Below are 18,232 nucleotides of genomic sequence, written 5' to 3'. Positions count from 1 at the left end.
GGCCACCCAGTCCGTTTGTTAACTTACAAGACCGCTGGGTCGAAGATCAGTGACCGTAACGTTTTGCTTTGTCATAATGAAAGGTTCCTGTAATAAACATACCTTTCTTGTTTTTTGTTGTTGTAAGTTTTTGTAGTTTAATCGATTATAAGAAATTCTCATGCATTTCTTTGGTGTTCTGTGTTTCTGTTACCAGAAAAGTCCAAGCAGACACAACTGAATGTGACAGGGCTGCGCAGAACAAAAGGGGCACAACGGACGGGGCAAAAAGCCGCATTTCACAAACTGACACACCATGAAGGAAACGATGCGAGACAAGCTAATATCCACGGCCAATATCCACCACCAGCTTAGCCGAGACAATGATCAGCAGGAAATGAATGGCTGTCATCAACCCAGCCATACATTATTATCTGTACAATTTTCAAAGAAAAAATAATCGGCTTAATATTAGCAGGAAATTAATGGCTGTCATCAACCCAACGCATGCATTATTATCTGTACAATTTTTATGAACACAAATGCCGCAACAAATTAAATGATCTGGGCGAGTCACTAATTTGTGCAAATTAGATTAGTAGATGTGCGTGTCGGAGCGTGCGGTTATTACTGATTGTGTGCGGGCGATAGAAGGTAATAAATTGGCTGAAGTTATATTGTTTTGTTTTGTTGTTTTTGTGGGTTTTTTTTATCGTGTTGCATGCTGCATCTTGAACATATGTGAAATGTGAACTTATTTTTGAGTGCGAAGTGTAAGCTTTATCAGTTTATGAAAAAGCGACCTTAACATCAGACACTTGTTTTTAAAACAAGATATTGAAGAAAAAAAAACAAGAAGAGCAAACGCTCGATCGAGTCACTTTCGCAGTTCTGAATATTATATGAGGCATCAGATGGACAGGAAGAAATTGCTATTCACAACACAATGAGTCACGTTCACATAAAATTTGAGCCCGGTCACTTTTATAGTTTCCGAGAAAAGCCCAACGTTAAGTTGTGTGTTGCCGAACAGAAAAGGCTAGTTATCTCCCTTGTTTTTCTGATAACGTTCGTAAAAGGCTACAGATGTAAATACTTTGATGTAAAGAATAATCCTACAAAGTTTCAATCACATCCGATGAACTTTGTCAAAGATATAAAATGTCTAATTTTTCCTTTGACGCTGACCTGTGACCTTGAAAAAGGTCAAAGGTCAACGAAACCATCGTTAAAGTGTAGAGGTCATTGGAGGTCACGACTAAACAAAATATGAACCCGATCGCTTTGATAGTTTCCGAGAAAAGTCCAACGTTAAGGTGGTGTCTACGGACGGCCGGCCGGCCCAGACTAACACTGACCGATTACATAGTCACTTTTTCTCAAGTGACTCAAAAAATGGTTTATTTTTTTTTTCATCTCAGTTGCCTGCAGGCTGCTTCAGGCCTTTCTTTTTTGCCTCTTTCTTTTTGACTCACATGCGAAGCAAAAGTGAGTCTATGTACTCACCCGAGTCGTCCGTCCGTCCGTCCGGACGTCCGGAAAACTTTAACGTTGGATATTTCTTGGACACTATTCAGTCTATCAGTACCAAATTTGGCAAGATGGTGTATGATGACAAGGCCCCAAAAAACATACATAGCATCTTGACCTTGCTTCAAGGTCAAGGTCGCAGGGGCCATAAATGTTGCCTAAAAAACAGCTATTTTTCACATTTTTCCCATTTTCTCTGAAGTTTTTGAGATTGAATACCTCACCTACATATGATATATAGGGCAAAGTAAGCCCCATCTTTTGATACCAGTTTGGTTTACCTTGCTTCAAGGTCAAGGTCACAGGAGCTCTTCAAAGTTGGATTGTATACATATTTTGAAGTGACCTTGACCCTGAACTATGGAAGATAACTGTTTCAAACTTAAAAATTATGTGGGGCACATGTTATGCTTTCATCATGAGACACATTTGGTCACATATGATCAAGGTCAAGGTCACTTTGACCCTTATGAAATGTGACCAAAATAAGGTAGCGAACCACTAAAAGTGACCATATCTCATGGTAGAAAGAGCCAATAAGCACCATTGTACTTCCTATGTCTTGAATTAACAGCTTTGTGTTGCATGACCTTGGATGACCTTGACCTTGGGTCAAGGTCACATGTATTTTGGTAGGAAAAATGTGTAAAGCAGTTCTTAGTGTATGATGTCATTGCTAGGTTTAGTTACCCTAAAGGTCGAGGTCAAGCATGTGAGTCGTATGGGCTTTGCCCTTCTTGTTTTTGTTTGTTTTGTTTTGTTGGCGGGGAGCATCCTTCTTCATGCGTCCGCCCCGTGATCGGGAGGTCGTGGGTTCGAATCCCGGCCGGGTCATACCTAAGACTTTAAAATTGGCAATCTAGTGGCTGCTCCGCCTGGCGTCTGGCATTATGGGGTTAGTGCTAGGACTGGTTGGTCCGGTGTCAGAATAATGTGAAAGGGTGAGACATGAAGCCTGTGCTGCGACTTCTGTCTTGTGTGTGGCGCACGTTATATGTCAAAGCAGCACGGCTTGGCGTTAAGCAAACAAACAAACAAACAAACTGCTTCCTGGGCAAAGTTGGACTATTTTATGAATCAATTGCGCAGAACACAGAAATGAATTAGTTCGTCTAAAATGTCCATCTGCACAGGAATCAGTCGGGATGTTGATTTTAGGATATGTCAAAGTGGAGGGATGGTCTTAGATCCCATGTAAGGGCGGGGATGTAGCTCAGTCGGTAGCGCGCTGGATTTGTATCCAGTTGGCCGCTGTCAGCGCGAGTTCGTCCCCACGTTCGGCGAGAGATTTATTTCTCAGAGTCAACTTTGTGTGCAGACTCTCCTCGGTGTCCGAACACCCCCGTGTGTACACGCAAGCACAAGACCAAGTGCGCACGAAAAAGATCCTGTAATCCATGTCAGAGTTCGGTGGGTTATAGAAACACGAAAATACCCAGCATGCTTCCTCCGAAAGCGGCGTATGGCTGCCTAAATGGCGGGGTAAAAACGGTCCTACACATAAAAGCCGTGGGAGTTTCAGCCCATGAACGAACAAACAGATCCCATGCACAAGCCTGGCCACATCTGAGATGGTTGGTTCAAACAGTGTTTTTAATTCAGTTGCATAAATTAAATACAAAGCCATAATTGAATGTTATAATAAAGGAGCACAACAAGATAAACTTATAAATGTGCTCTTAGAAACAAACGAGTAATGTGGCCGACGATATTGTAAATGCATGATATTTAAGCCAATGAAAACAAGAACAACGACAACCAGAACTATAGCAACAATGTTACGGAAAACTCACACACAACACACGCAGAGGACAATCAGAAACAGGGACACAAATGCTTAACCATAAACGGGAACGAAAATGGCTTTCAACAGAGGAGAGGTCGATATCTTGACGTCAGTAGATGGAACAGTGTGATTGAAATTGCCTGCATGGCCTCCGTTATTTGTGGCACCGGTTAACAGACATATTTCGGAATGCTTTCTTTCTTTCTTTATTTGGTGTTTAACGTCGTTTTCAACCACGAAGGTTATATCGCGACGGGGAAAGGGGAGAGATGGGATAGAGCCACTTTTCAATTGTTTCTTGTTCACAAAAGCACTAATCAAAAATTTGCTCCAGGGGCTTGCAACGTAGTACAATATATTACCTTACTGGGAGAATGCAAGTTTCCAGTACAAAGGACTTAACATTTCTTACATACTGCTTGACTAAAATCTTTACAAAAATAGACTATATTCTATACAAGAAACACTTAACAAGGGTAAAAGGAGAAACAGAATCCGTTAGTCGTCTATTACGACATGCTGGGGAGCATCGGGTAAATTCTTCCCCCTAACCCGCAGGGGGTACACACAAGTCTGCAATTAGCCATTCGGGAACAAATGAACAGAAAGACAACACACCAATCCACTCTGAGCTGCTTTAATGTCTCGTTAAAAACACATTTCTGCTAAAAGCCACTCGAAATAACAACGAAGATGAATGCTTTAATTAATATGGGGTACTTGAAACACATTAAAGCACCAAAAGCTCTGTTTATCTGCATTAGCTTGTTCAAGGAAAGACTTCCGTGCCAGTTTCAACAATGTCCGTTTACTGCTTATCTCCATATTTTGTCTTCGTCAAACTTCAAGACTGAAGTCAATATTAAAGGTACTGAACTTGTCAAATCCAGGTGCACGGAGCCCCTGGGGCTTTTAGTCATACCTCAGGCAGCTATCCGTTAGAAGAACTACCAAGTTTCATTGACTTGCACCCAAAGAGTCAAGAACTGCGATTTTTTTACGAATTAATTTCGTACTCGGACCCGGCTGGTCTTGGCCTATTTTTGGATCTAAATTTAGATCAGGTGATCACCACATCATGCACAAAAAGACACGTCACTAGCAAACTATGTCAGACGTCATCATGAGTTTGTGTAAAACAAAATGGAGGCCGGAATCACTCAGTTGAATCGAACTCCGACCAAACACCACGTAATAACTAGGTTAATTTATGCACTCGCGTGAACAAGAAACTGTCGAGCGGCTTCACAGATGTCGTCGTTGGGTAGTTTTGGGTTTGTTTTATTACCATAGGAGGATTTTTGAACTGTAAATGCACTCAGCTGCAACAAAAACGCAAAACGAAGGCTGTGAGCTGCACTGTGCCTTTAAAGTTTAGTTAAGCAGAATCTGATCAGTTCACAATAATATGCCCCCCGCGGGTTAGGGGTAAGAATTTACCCGATGCTCCCCAGCATGTCGTAAGAGGCGACTAACGGATTCTGTTTCTCTTTTTACCCTTGTTAAGTGTTTCTTGTATAGAATATAGTCAATTTTTTTAAAGATTTTAGTCAAGCAGTATGTAAGAAATGTTAAGTCCTTTGTACTGGAAACTTGCATTCTCCCAGTAAGGTAATACATTGTACTACGTTGCAAGCCCCTTTATCTTTATTTAGTGTTTAACGTCGTTTTCAACCACGAAGGTTATATCGCGACGGGGGAAGGGGGGAGATGGGATAGAGCCACTTGTCAATTGTTTCTTGTTCACAAAAGCACTAATCAAAAATTTGTTCCAGGGGCTTGCAACGTAGTACAATATATTACCTTACTGGGAGAATGCAAGTTTCCAGTACAAAGGACTTAACATTTCTTACATACTGCTTGACTAAAATTGACTATATTCGAAAATTTTATTGTAAATTTTCATTTAATAAATATACCTACCCGAATCACATGTAGCATTGACACAATCGGAGATGCTAGGTTCTGAAAAGGCTAACCGTCTAAGGGAAGCAACCCCAACCACAAAAAGTGTAAACGTAGCCATGGTAATGACCATACACCCGGGGAGTTACCTCCCATCGTGCATGCCACGTCACTACTGCTACTGAACACGTGGTTCATATCATTCGACCTAAAGAATAAATTCTCCAAATCAAAAGCGGGGTTGGCGGGAGGGAATATACTATGTGATTCGGGTAGGTATATTTATTAAATGAAAATTTACAATAAAATTTTCGATTAAATTACATATTCCTACTCCGAATCACATGTAGCAGATTACAACAACAAGGCGGTGGGAAAGAAAAATCTAACTCACTCAAAAAACCTTGCCAAAAAACCTGGACCGCTGCCAAAGAATCAGGGCGGTCCCAGTGGGAAAGAAAATCTAACCCACTCAAAAGCCCTTGCCAGGGCTGGCCCACTGCCAACGGGCAGTGAGGGAACCAAGGAAAGTCATGATTGACAGCCGAGAAGTATCTCAGACAAAGCGAAAGAGACAACCTCAGAGATCCAGAAAGCTGTGCTCAGCACTTCTTCCAATCTCCTAGCCGTAAAAAAACAGCACAGGAATAGACCCAAGCCTTGGATTAATAACCCTGGCGAGCCAAGGGAAAGACAAGCTTCCCCCCCCCCTTTTATTGGAAGGAAATGCTAATATCCTGAGAAGATCCGTGCGTAAGGTTGTCCCCTCAACTGAGAAGGACGAACCCCCGCGGTGACCTTAAGACAACCATGCCAAAGTCTGCAAACCTTGGGATGTAGTAAAGCCCAAAAGGCTTGTGAGAAAGAAGTCAGCTCAAAATAAGAGTGACCAATCCCCACGAAAGAGCGAGAGAGAGACATCCAAGCACTAAGTACCAGAGTCCACCTCGAAGAGAAAACTCACAAATAGAAGGTCGCCAGTTATCCCCTACCAGTCCCTGCGAACGCAGGGAGAGAGGTAGCACCCGACAGCAGCCACTTACGACTGTGCGTAAGCTACCGGAAGTGAGGACCCACGGTGGTCAAAAACCGATGTGACTGGCAACCATAAACAAAATGGCTAAAAGCCAGAATGTTCCCAAAACAGTCTGCTTGAAGGTAATCGAGAGTGAATCAAAAACCGAAAGCAGAAAACCAAGACTGGTAAACGTAAACCGTGAAGCCAGCCAGCCATAAGACTCCCGAAACCAGAGTTCTCAGGGAAAAAACAGGCAGTTAACTTCCTAGCCAAATCAAGAGCCTACCTGAGTTTGGCCAGAAACCCAGAGCGCGTCTGTCCCTGTCTGAAGACAGAGTCCAACGCGGAGAAAAACGGACAACCGCCCTAGAGAAAGTTGCCTTTTGTAGCCGGGCGACTGTAAGGAAACCCGACCCAACAGACGTCATCCGGACTCGCCTCATACTAAGATGAGGAAGAAGAGAGGAAAGGCCCAAGACTGAAGTCACAGGAACCGAACCTTAGCTAAACCTCTGCCCGAAGGAGAAGAGTAGCCAAAACCTGAGAGAGAGGAGGAAAGCCACAAAGAACTACTCCTCAAACATCCATTGTCCAAGACAATGCCCCCTCAGGAAAACCTGAATGTTACTTCCGAGGCCAACTCAAGTGAACCTTAAGTTTGGACGAAACACCAGAACGCGTCTGATCACTAGAGAAAGACAGAGTCCGACTCAATGAAAGACAACAAGGACCAAAGTCCGAACGTTTGTGGCCAAACAGGGGTAACCTGAAGCCAGAGAACCCCACAAGCCACAAGAAACAGGAAGGCAACAACCACCATCGCCGCAACGTGGAATGGCTGTTGCCCGGCCAAGGCTGCCTATTGGCTGCCAGCTTAGCTTAACCAGAGGAATGAGCATGCTTCTGCTAAGCATGTTTCTGAGTATGCTAGCCCCACCTTCCTTCAACCCTTGTAAAGCAGTCAGAGACCTGGTGATCTCTACTCGACTGAATCTCTACTGCAGGCAAAGTTTAAGCGACTCTCTTTGACTGTTCAGGGAACTGAGAATGCGAAAGAAACGAGTCCCTCCGACACCCGCCGTACGAGCGTAGAGAAGGAAGGGCAGCCTCATCTGCTCCATGCTCACCCTAGCAAGGGCTGGCCAACAGAGTAGAGAAAGGAGGCAAGTTCCAAAGGCTGAATAAGCAAGAAGGAACAAAAGGTGAAGCCCGTGTAGCCGAAGCCAGCCAAGGCTGAGCATGTTCCGGAACTGAACCATAGTAGAAACAGCGGCAGAACCAAAACACTAGAGATACCACCTTCGGGAGGAGATGGCCTAGCCAAAACCTGCAAACCGTGGTACCTACAAAAGGTGACTAAGGAACCGGAAGTAGAAAAAACATCCTATCTTCACGGAACGGAAGTCCGACATCGACAACAAAGTCAACCAACAAGGAAGCCACCAATGTCGATGCACCCAAGGGAAATCCTGAGCCGAAGCTTGAGCTTCGACGGAAATCCAGAACGTGTTCGATTGCTGACTAAAGACTGAGAACCAGAATAGCTCAGCTACGAACGCAAACCGAAGTCACAGTTGCTGGTGGTAAACTGATGAATGAGATGACCGGAAACCGGAAAACCATCCAACCGGAAAAAGACCTGACTTATCCCCCTACTGACGGTCGTGAATAGGGGAAACGTCCAGGGCCACCCGAACTGAATAGGCAGTAAACGCAACACCCAACAGGTAAAGTGAAGACTGCCCCGGCTGAGGCTAAAAGCCTAAATGCCCGTAGGCCAGCCGCTGTTCCTCACCCACCGACCTCCGAAGGAGTGTCAGGAAGAGGAGAAGTGTATCCGAACAGAGCCGGAAATGCAGCAGACAAAACCGCAAAAAACGGAAGCGAAAGTTGCATAGAGTAGACTGAGGCCGGAAGCCCAAACGCCCGTAGGCCAGTCCTCTGTCAACTCCAGTCAAAACCGCAACGTGTACTTGAAATGGAGGACTTATGCTTCCAGTAAAACCGGAAACACCACGCCGACAACGGCTGCCGCACTTGTGAAACACAAATGCCCACGACGGAACAAGAGTGAGACAGAACAGAAGAGGACTGGGGCCGGAACCCGAACGCCCGTAGGCCAGTCCTCAATCAACCCCAGACAAGCCACTACGTGCGCTTGTGATGGAGAACCCATGCTTCCAGACAGGAAGTGTAGGAGGCCGAAGCCCCGCCCGGGAAAACCTTCGACGTGACCTCTGCCGCAGCTTAGAGGACAGCGTTAAGCCTTTTTCCCAATAACCAGCACGTGTGGAATCGCTGACGACAGACTGAATGTCCGACACAACCGGCGAAAAAACCGAAGTCCACGTACTGGTGGAAGGCCGGTGAAACGGCATAACCGGAAAACCGGAAATCCGTCCCCCCCGACGTCGTCCTAACTCATGCCTCGACCAGGCTAAGAGAGAGAAGACGGCAAGTCTGCAGCCGCAGGAACCGGAACGGCAGTCGACGCGACAACCGAAGGTTGAAACGCTGACTACAACGGCCAGAGCTGAGACAAAACCTGCCCGAAGGGCTGGCGTTGCTCCTCAGCTACCGACATCCGGGAGGAAGTGGAAGCGAAAGGAGCAGTAAATCCGGGCGGAGCCGGAAAGCACCAGACGGGACCGCGAAAAGCGGAAGCGCCGAATGCGAGGACGGAGGCCGGAAGCCCGAATGCCCTAAAGGCAACGTCCGGTCAACCCCGGAAACGACCACAGCGGGTGCGTACGTCAGAGGACCTATGCTTCCAGCGAGTGCCGGAAGCGCAGCGCCAGAAAACGGCTACCGCCATTGCTCCGCCACACAATGGTCTTCGAGGAAGCCAGGGTGTGACTGAACAGAGGACGAATGCCCGGGGGGCAACGTCCGGTCAACCCCGGAAACGACCACAGCGGGTGCGTACGTCAGAGGACCTATGCTTCCAGCGAGTGCCGGAAGCGCAGCGCCGGAAACGGCTACCGCCACTGCTCCGCCACACAATGGTCTTCGAGGAAACCAGGGTGCGACTGAACAGAGGACGAATGCCCGGGGGGCAACGTCCGGTCAACCCCGGAAACGACCACGGCGGGTGCGCACATCGGGGGACCTGGTCAACCCCGGAAACGACCACAGCGGGTGCGTACATCGGGGGACCTATGCTTCCGGCGAGTGCCGGAAGCGCAGCAGTCGGAAATGGCTAGACAACTCCGGAAACGACCCCAGCGGGTGCGTACGTCGGAGAAGTAGCCGGAACCAACTGCCGCCATTGCTCAGCCACACAACGGTCTTCAGTGAAGCCAGGGTGCGACTGAACAGGGGTTTGCGGGTCGTGAACCCGCCGAAAAGAGCTGTGTCCCAGCAGGGACTGTCCGACGGCCTCACGAGGGCCTGTGGACCAGCTCGACTTACTTGAATCGCCAACCACAGCGGTAGAAGACGAAGAAGCAAAACATCCGCCCGAGACAACGTCTCGGCCGGAAGCGTCAAAGAAGCCAACAAGGTGACGTCGCCCACAGACAGCGGGACCAACGGAAGACGCAGGCTTGGAACGCGAAAATTTCTTCACAAAGATAACGCAGACACCTGCAACACCTGATCTGCTAACAGCAGAGAAGGCGAGGAGAAGAAACAGGACGTACAACAGTATATGACTGCCCCACAAAGTGTTTGATCGAGGCAGAAAGAGTAACGAACAAAACATAACAAACATGTTAAATCCGAAACCACGACAAGTCCTACGGACTCGTAGATACCTGCTAAAGCCTAGCCAAGTAAACCACTGTCAGCGACGCTGATACACAACATGGCGGCCAAGCGATAAGTTACTGGACAAAATTTAGAAGTCCAAAACGGACGAAAATTAAGCAATAACAAAAATTCCTGTCAAAGTAATGACGAAATATGAAATGGCTTACCAACTAACAAAGCAGAAGGCAAAAACGCAGGTAAAGTAAGGAGAACCTCACCATAACATAGGCCTAGCCACATAAATAAGCTGTCAGGAAAGCTGAGCAACCGAACGTGGCGGCCACAAGATAAGTTACTGAAACGCATTTAGGAGTCCAAACGGACAAAAAGTCAGCAACTATAGATAAATTCCTGTCAAACTAAAGACAAGAAGGAACAAGCTTACCAACTAAACAAAGCAGCAAGCAAGTAAGAAGGTAAAATTACGTTTACCTCCAAAATACATCGGCCTAGCCACAAAAATCTGTCAACTCATGCTGACAACAAAAATGGCGGCCAACAGTAGTCACTGAAATATCACAGGTCCAAACACGGACGAAAATCAGCAACTACAACAAATTTCCTGTCAAAATAATGACCAAAATGGAAAGAGCTCACCAACTACGAAGCAGGAGGCAAGATAGACGGTAACGTGGCCGGTGGGTGTCAAAACAACACCAAACAGCGCAGCCACAGGGGAGCCCAAAAATCAACAACCTGCTCCCTCGAAAGCTGTAAGGTCGAATGATATGAACCACGTGTTCAGTAGCAGTAGTGACGTGGCATGCACGATGGGAGGTAACTCCCCGGGTGTATGGTCATTACCATGGCTACGTTTACACTTTTTGTGGTTGGGGTTGCTTCCCTTAGACGGTTAGCCTTTTCAGAACCTAGCATCTCCGATTGTGTCAATGCTACATGTGATTCGGAGTAGGAATATGTAATTTAATCTACAGTAAAACCTGAGTCTAGCGGACCCTTGTTGTAACGGCCACCTGCTACATACGGACAGTTTATCATGGCACGAACACGATTTCAACAATAACTAACCTTTAACGGGCGGACACCTGCCACTTACGGACGCGGACACGATTTTTCGGACCGTAGGAAGTGTAAACACTGTCACAAACGGACACAACGTACATAAAAACGCAACTTCGAAAACTCGACTGTTATGCAGTCAGTGCTCGGCAGCCGTAGCCGTAGCACAAATGGTTGTTGATTGGTTGTCCTGTCCCTTTTCTGACCAATCAGTGGCTTGTTTAGATGGAGACCCACTTTCGCTCACTCACTTTCGCTTCACTCACTTTCGCTCACTTTCGCTTTTCCGCATTAAATTGTGGATACAGTCACAACCAAAAGCAACAGTAGACTACTGTGTTTGAAAATGGAATCTCCAGCAGGAAAAAGAAAAGCGTTGACTTTAGAGCAGCGTGTCGCTGCCTTGAAAAAACTAGATAGCGGCCAATCATGCCGAGATGTGGCGAAGGAGATGGGATGTGGTAAAACACAGATCGCGAGGATCAAATCGGAAAAAGAAGACGTGATGAAGGAGTGCGCGAATCGACCAAAAAACTGTGAAACGTCGGAAAACGCAATATGAAGACCTGAACAACGTGGTATGGGAGTGGTATGGCAACCATTTATCATTTACCACCCCCCCCCTCCTACTAATCTCTCTCTCGATCTCTCTCTCTTTGTAAGCAATCGTTCGAAAGAGAGAAACACAGCTAAATTTCTGTTCCATGCATTTATGCTGAGACTAGAAAAACTGAATGAAACAAGAGCTGACCCAATTAATTTGGTCGAGACACACTGCGGAATTTCCTGTTGAATGACTGATGAAGAGTCAGCTATGTTTAGCTTTGTGACGTCCGACTTGCGTAAGTTTGAATGCACAGTGTGTGTAGGGAACGGGGGGGGGGGGGGGGGGGGGGATGTTGTTGTTCTTGTTGTTGTTGTTGTTAGCTACATGTATCATTTGTTTACTCCCATTTTCAGTGAGTCTCATGTTCAATCCAATAAATACATACTACAGGACTGACAAAAAGTGTCTTGTTCATTTTACGTGCTCTTTGTAAAATATTGCCCCGCCCCTCCACCTGTGAAGAAGGGACACCTGTCTAATAGGGACACTATTACCATTCCCCAAGGGTGTCCGTTAGAGACAGGTTTTACTGTATACAAGAAACACTTAACAAGGGTAAAAGGAGAAACAGAATCCGTTAGTCGCCTCTTACGACATGCTGGGGAGCATCGGGTAAATTCTTTCTCGTCCCAACCAATATGGGACTCCCCCTAACCCACAGGGGGTGTTGCAAGCCCCTGGAGCAAATTTTTGATTAGTGCTTTTGTGAACAAGAAACAATTGACAAGTGGCTCTATCCCATCTCCCCCCTTTACCCGTCGCGATATAACCTTCGTGGTTGAAAACGACGTTAAACACCAAATAAAGAAAGAAAGTTCACACAACAATATACTGCAAACCAACCTTCATTTACCTTTACAATGAAATCAAACGCCATGTTTTCTCTCTGTAAACGTTTTTTGTTGTTGTTGCACAAACTAATAATACTAAACAAAGCAATTTTAATAAAAGAAACAAAATATGAAACTTTCTTTTCTTGAGGGTATAAACGCCATGTTTTCTCTCTGTAAACGTTTTTTGTATACTAATCAAAAATTTTAGTAATAAATTTTCATTTGATTAATATACTTACCCAACTCACATATAGCAATTAACCCTAGTTCAGTGCTGGTAACGCTGTACGCGTCCCCTTGGTAACAAGGAAGGCGCCTCTAAAAAAAGAGTGACATGAGACCCGTAAGGGTGTCTAAGCCAGCCCGGAAACGAGACTGCCTTCCGTATGCGCGCGCATACACCGCCATATGCATTCATTCTAAAGCGAAGCCCAACTCACTCCTTTTTTAGACCCAAACACCCACCACAGCGGGGAGGCGGGAGGGAATAAACGATGTGAGTTGGGTAAGTATATTAATCAAATGAAAATTTATTACTAAAATTTTTGATTAAATTACATATCTTACCCAACTCACATATAGCAGATTGCTACTATAGGTGGCGGGTATATAGAGAAATCATGAAATCAGAACCTGTTCCAAGGCTACCATAACCGGTAACGCGGAACTGCCGTCCTGTCCCAAGACGTCTCTGAGGGAGAGGTTAATAAAAACCTCCTCAGACCGCCCGTAAGCCGACTCCAGTACTTCAGCCAAACGGCCCGACCAGAGGACTGTCAAAGAGGAGGCCCAAGGCCTTGCCTCATACGGTGAGAGGCAAAACTGCCCTAACATCTCCAGACTGTGTTAATCACCAGGTAAGCACCTGTCTGATCAAAGTGGAGACTCACTTGGTTAAATAAACTTTCGCAATATCCTTACACCTTTTTTGTGCTAAGTGATATCATAAAAGCTTCAGATTTTCTGACCCAATGCCGAGTCCGTGACAGGTACCTTCTGAGAGTCCTCACGGGACAAATAACCACATCAAGCTCCCCAGGAGCAAGAGTCCAGTGTAGCAGTCCATCTAGGTAAGGTTGACTTCAAAAAGTCATACCCCTACCAGAGTAGATAGACCTGTACCCACCCTAAAACAGTGTTTAACGTCATTTCCAACCGTCCAAGGTTAAATCAAGACGGAGACGAAAGATAAGGCAAATGGCCTTTAATTCAACGATCTAACAAGGTCCGTGAAAGTCAGAAAATTTTTCGAAAATCGAAATATTAAAAGAGCCAAACCTGACTCTAAAGGAGCCAAAATCTTGCTTCCTGAATTGAAAATACAATTGGAAGCTGGTTTTCCCCGTTTCCCGCATAAAAGCCAAGGTAGAATCACGATGGAGATGAAAGATAAGGCAAGTAACCTTTGATTCAATGATCTAACAAGATCCGTGCAAGTCGGAAAAAACTTCGAAACCCGAAAAGTTTTAATTGACTAAACGTGACTCTAAAGGAGCCACACCCTTGCTTCATGAATTGAAAATGCAACTCGAAGCTTGTTTTCCATTTTTGCTTAAATGCCAGAAAATTTCGAAGCAACCCAAAAGCCATAGATCAGTCTTTCTTGAAAAAGATGTCCATATTCAAAATAGCCAGAAAGTATGCTTACTCCCACTTCTCACAGAAGCTACTAGAGTAAGCTTGGCCGTTTTCCGTGTAGATCCGCCAGGCTAGCCTTGAAACGGGTTAAAGCAACGCTGCACCAAGCCGTACCAAAGTGACAGAAAATACATAAAGTCTTAAAAATAAGACATGAAAGAAAAACGGAAACCCAGAATAGGTGGATCGCCACCTGCATTACACGTAGAGAAGAGGAGTTCATTCCGTAAGAAATAAGCGCTTCGAACCAAGCCAGTCTAAGTGACAAGCGAACAAACACGCCCAAAACCCCTATAAAGACTCTGAATCAAATCCAGAGTTGAGGCGGAAGCCCCTAAGTATCCCAAGGATATCCTTACAGAAGACATCCGTGTAACTGGAATGTGAGAAAGCAAAGACGCCTTCTTGCCAGCCTTAAGAGGTCTGGAACCAAGATAGCAAAGACCCGTACTGTGCGACCAACAGGTCGCCAAAACGATCTATGAGAAAGATCCTGTGAAAGCGAGGGTATAGAGCCAAAAGCTAAAGTAGATAACAGCCAGCCTGAAGCTTTTCGTTTGGAAACAAACGACAGCCAAGGCCTGCCTTGCGCTTCCCTTTTACCGTGAGCGTCTCTTTGATAGATAAAAGCCCGCGTGCATAGAAGGGGTCTCAAAAAGAGACCTTTCAAACAAGAAAGAGATTAAAGCCTAGCCAAAAGAACAAAACTTTAAAGGCAGAGGCTTACCCTCAGGTAAAAAACCGGCAAAGTTAACTCCTTTGTATCTGCGTCCTGTCAGACCACAAAGATATCCAGTTAGAACGTAACCACCCAGGCGAGAGTAAAAGCGCGTTTTGTTCAAACGAGCCCATCATAAAAACCCGAAGCCACAAACTCCCCGAGCTAGGAGATCTTGATCTTACAGACACTTTCTCCTAGCTATCCAAATCCAGATGGATTTTAGCCAAACCCGAGGGCGGTTCCGTAGAACAAAAACAGAGAACCTAAGTTCTTAAGTTTGGAGTTAACCGAAGCCTACAGAAAGCGCTCCGCGAGTGACACGCTCTTAAGCGTAAGACACAAGCTAAAGCAACGCCGCCGCAGGTATAAAGTCGAACGTTGTCTACACAGGTAGTGGTGACAAAGAAGACTCGCTTGTGAAAACTCCACAAGTACAAAAAGACCCCGCCAGAGGATCTAAGAACTTAACACTCAAAGATTCTCCTCAGAAGGCTCAAATCAACTTCAAAATGCCGCGAACAGCGACACAGCTGAAGTATAAGCCTCCCCTCGTTCAAAAGCATCATAACAATCATCGAAATGATGAGAACCAGTCACCAATCCCGATAAGGCAATACTTGCCAAAAATCGGAAAAGTTTTGAAAAAATTCAACACCGGAACTCCATGACCAAAACTCCATCCACCTGTCTCCTTCCAGCGGGAAAACTGGAAAAGGAAGTGGACACAGCCTGAATAACAGCAAAGGAACCGCAGCGACGGAACCGACAGCCAAAGGCTGAAAGATGCCGACTACCAACACCCCAGTGTTAACGGTAGAAGGCTATCCCATCCTGTACCGGAAGCCACAGCCACAAAAGCGGAAGCGAAACCGGCCGTGGATTAGTAAACATCAGAACCCACAGGTAGCATAAAACCACACCGGACGATCCCGTAGTCCTCAAACCATTTCAGCTGCGAGCACCACTGCACTTGCTAACATGAAACGGAACCTAAAATCAGGGCTCTTCAGTAATGCGTAAGCACCTTCATCTGAACAGCCGTCAAGCACAACCGTGCAATCCGGAAGCTGACTCCCTGTTTGACTTAACTGTCCAACAAAGAACCAGCCCTCCGTTCGCTACCTGCCCCCCGTTCCTGTCAAAACCTAAATGCCGTTTTCCACTGACCAGGCCACTGCGCTGGACAACTTAAACGGCAAGTTAAGCTGGGTGTCATCCACCACCGTGGACACACCCTCACAATCCTCTCCTTCCTACTTGGTTACAAAGTTAGGAAGGTGACCCCCAGAGAGACTTGCATGGTCAATCCAAGAATCACTCAGACCAACAACCTCCTGCCCCCAGGGCGGAAGCTTACGTTGCCCAGCCACGAAAATGCGTGCCACATTCCTCCTGCGAACGTACACCACTTTCACCGGAGAACCCGGCTACACGCGGCCAATTGCCAACTCCAGGGCAATGGACAACAAATCCAGGAAGCTGAAGAGAACATCCTGTTCCTCCGAACTTCCAGAAGTCGGAACCAGATAGAGGTAGAGTAAGTTACCCCTTTGTGCTCAACCACCCCTTCCGGTCAAAACTTAAATGCCGTTTTCCGCCGCCCACGTCACTGTGCTGGACAACTTGAACGGCAAGTTAAGCTGGGTGTCGTCCATCCCCGTGGACGCACTCGTTATCCTTTCCTTCATGCTCGCAACGGCAATCAGGAAGGTGACCCCCGGAAAGACGCTCCCGGCCAAGCCGTTCGCGGTCGATCCCAGAATCACCAACTTCCACAATACCTAAATGCCGTTTTCCGCTGCCCACGTCACTGCGCTGGACAACTTGAACGGCAAGTAAGCTGGGAGTCGTCCACCACCGTGGACGCACCCTCGTTAACCTCTCCTTCATGCTCGCAATCGCAATCAGGAAGGTGACACCCAGAAAGACACTCCTGGTCGATCCAAGCACCACCTAGTTTCGCACACAGTGCCTAAATGCCGTTTTCCGCTGCCCACGTCACTGCGCTGGACAACTTGAACGGCAAGTAAGCTGGGAGTCGTCCACCACCGTGGACGCACCCTCGTTAACCTCTCCTTCATGCTCGCAATCGCAATCAGGAAGGTGACACCCAGAAAGACACTCCTGGTCGATCCAAGCACCACCTAGCTTTGCACACAGTAAACCAGTCGTCTTGCACTACCATGCAATCCGAAAGCTGACTCCCGTACTGACACCATTGTCTAGCAGAGAACCAGCTTTACTGTCTACCCCCCGCCCAGAGGGCGGGGTCGGAAGCCACACACACTCGCCCCCGTCCCCAGACTGAGCAGAGTGCAGTGGAACTTCCTTACGTGTACCAGGGCTCTTACTCCCCACTGAAAGGCCGCCAAAGCGGGTTGAGTCAGCCGAGAGATAAGAACTTTCGCCCGGCCGCCATGCGCCTGAGGCTACTCGCTCCTGACCACGTGCCGAGTTTTGGCCGGAGAACCCGGTTACTAACTCAGCAGACATACCTTGTGTACGAGACGGAACGCCGGAATGCGAACCCAAAAGCGGACACGGCACAATCTCCTCATCCTGAGAGGCATGCACCTCCGCTCTCGTGACTGTAGTGGCAGGAGACGAGCGAACGCTGGCAAGAGAGACGCCAGCCACACCCGAGGGAAGAGAACGAAGCTCCGCTCTCGTCGAAGTAATCTCGGCCGCTAAAGTAGACACCTGCGAACTAAGAGATAACAACAAAGCAGCAACATCAGCGGATGCCAACCCCGGCACCACAGGGGGAGAATCCCCCTTAGCAGGTTTATTCACGTGAGCGGTCTTGTCAACCGGCTTAGCCGACAAAATGGCCGCTGTCTTGTCTACCGGCTTAGCGGGCAAATCAACAAACACATCAAAAGATTTTTGCAAGAGTATCTTCACCAGAAACGGATTGTTTAGTCTTCCTAGAAGATTCTTTAGAAGAAGTGGGCGCAGCAGCTACCTTTTAGGCGTACACCTCTTCTTGGCATTGTCGGCCATGACACAACAAAGACTCACGAAAAATTTTTGAAAAAATTTTGCAAGTCCAAAAAGCGGCCAACAACGCTGCCAAAATCAAGAATAAACAAGAACGACCTCACCTCAACAGCAGTAGAGAAGTCCAGATGCAAGAAGATACCAAGAGGAACAACAAAGTCAAAAGACTAAGTCAAAACGGCTGAAACAGCCGGAGCGTACATCAAATGCGACCAGTCTCACTGGCGCTGAGCTTTTGGAATGAATTGCATATGGCGGTGTATGCGCGCGCATACGGAAGGCAGTCTCGTTTCCGGGCTGGCTTAGACACCCTTACGGGTCTCATGTCACTCTTTTTTTAGAGGCGCCTTCCTTGTTACCAAGGGGACGCGTACAGCGTTACCAGCACTGAACTAGGGTTAATTGCTATATGTGAGTTGGGTAAGATATGTAATTTAATACTAAA

The 18,232-nt window shown here is 46.7% G+C and overlaps 1 long non-coding RNA gene across 6 annotated transcripts in view; it reads left to right on the top strand.

Moving 5' to 3' along the window:
* LOC138980015 (uncharacterized) overlaps nucleotides 1-656 on the top strand; it is a 33,458-nt gene extending 32,802 nt beyond the window's left edge. For all 6 annotated transcript variants that reach the window (XR_011460210.1, XR_011460211.1, XR_011460212.1 and 3 more), the window contains one exon: nucleotides 197-656. This is a non-coding gene — a long non-coding RNA (uncharacterized lncRNA). The remainder of the gene's footprint in view (nucleotides 1-196) is intronic.
* Nucleotides 657-18,232: the final 17,576 nt, after the last annotated feature.

The sequence above is a fragment of the Littorina saxatilis genome, linkage group LG11 (assembly GCF_037325665.1).
Source record: "Littorina saxatilis isolate snail1 linkage group LG11, US_GU_Lsax_2.0, whole genome shotgun sequence".
Lineage (NCBI taxonomy): Eukaryota > Metazoa > Mollusca > Gastropoda > Littorinimorpha > Littorinidae > Littorina > Littorina saxatilis.
The sequence above is the reverse complement of the archived record's forward strand: the minus strand, read 5'-3'. Positions and strand labels throughout refer to the sequence as shown.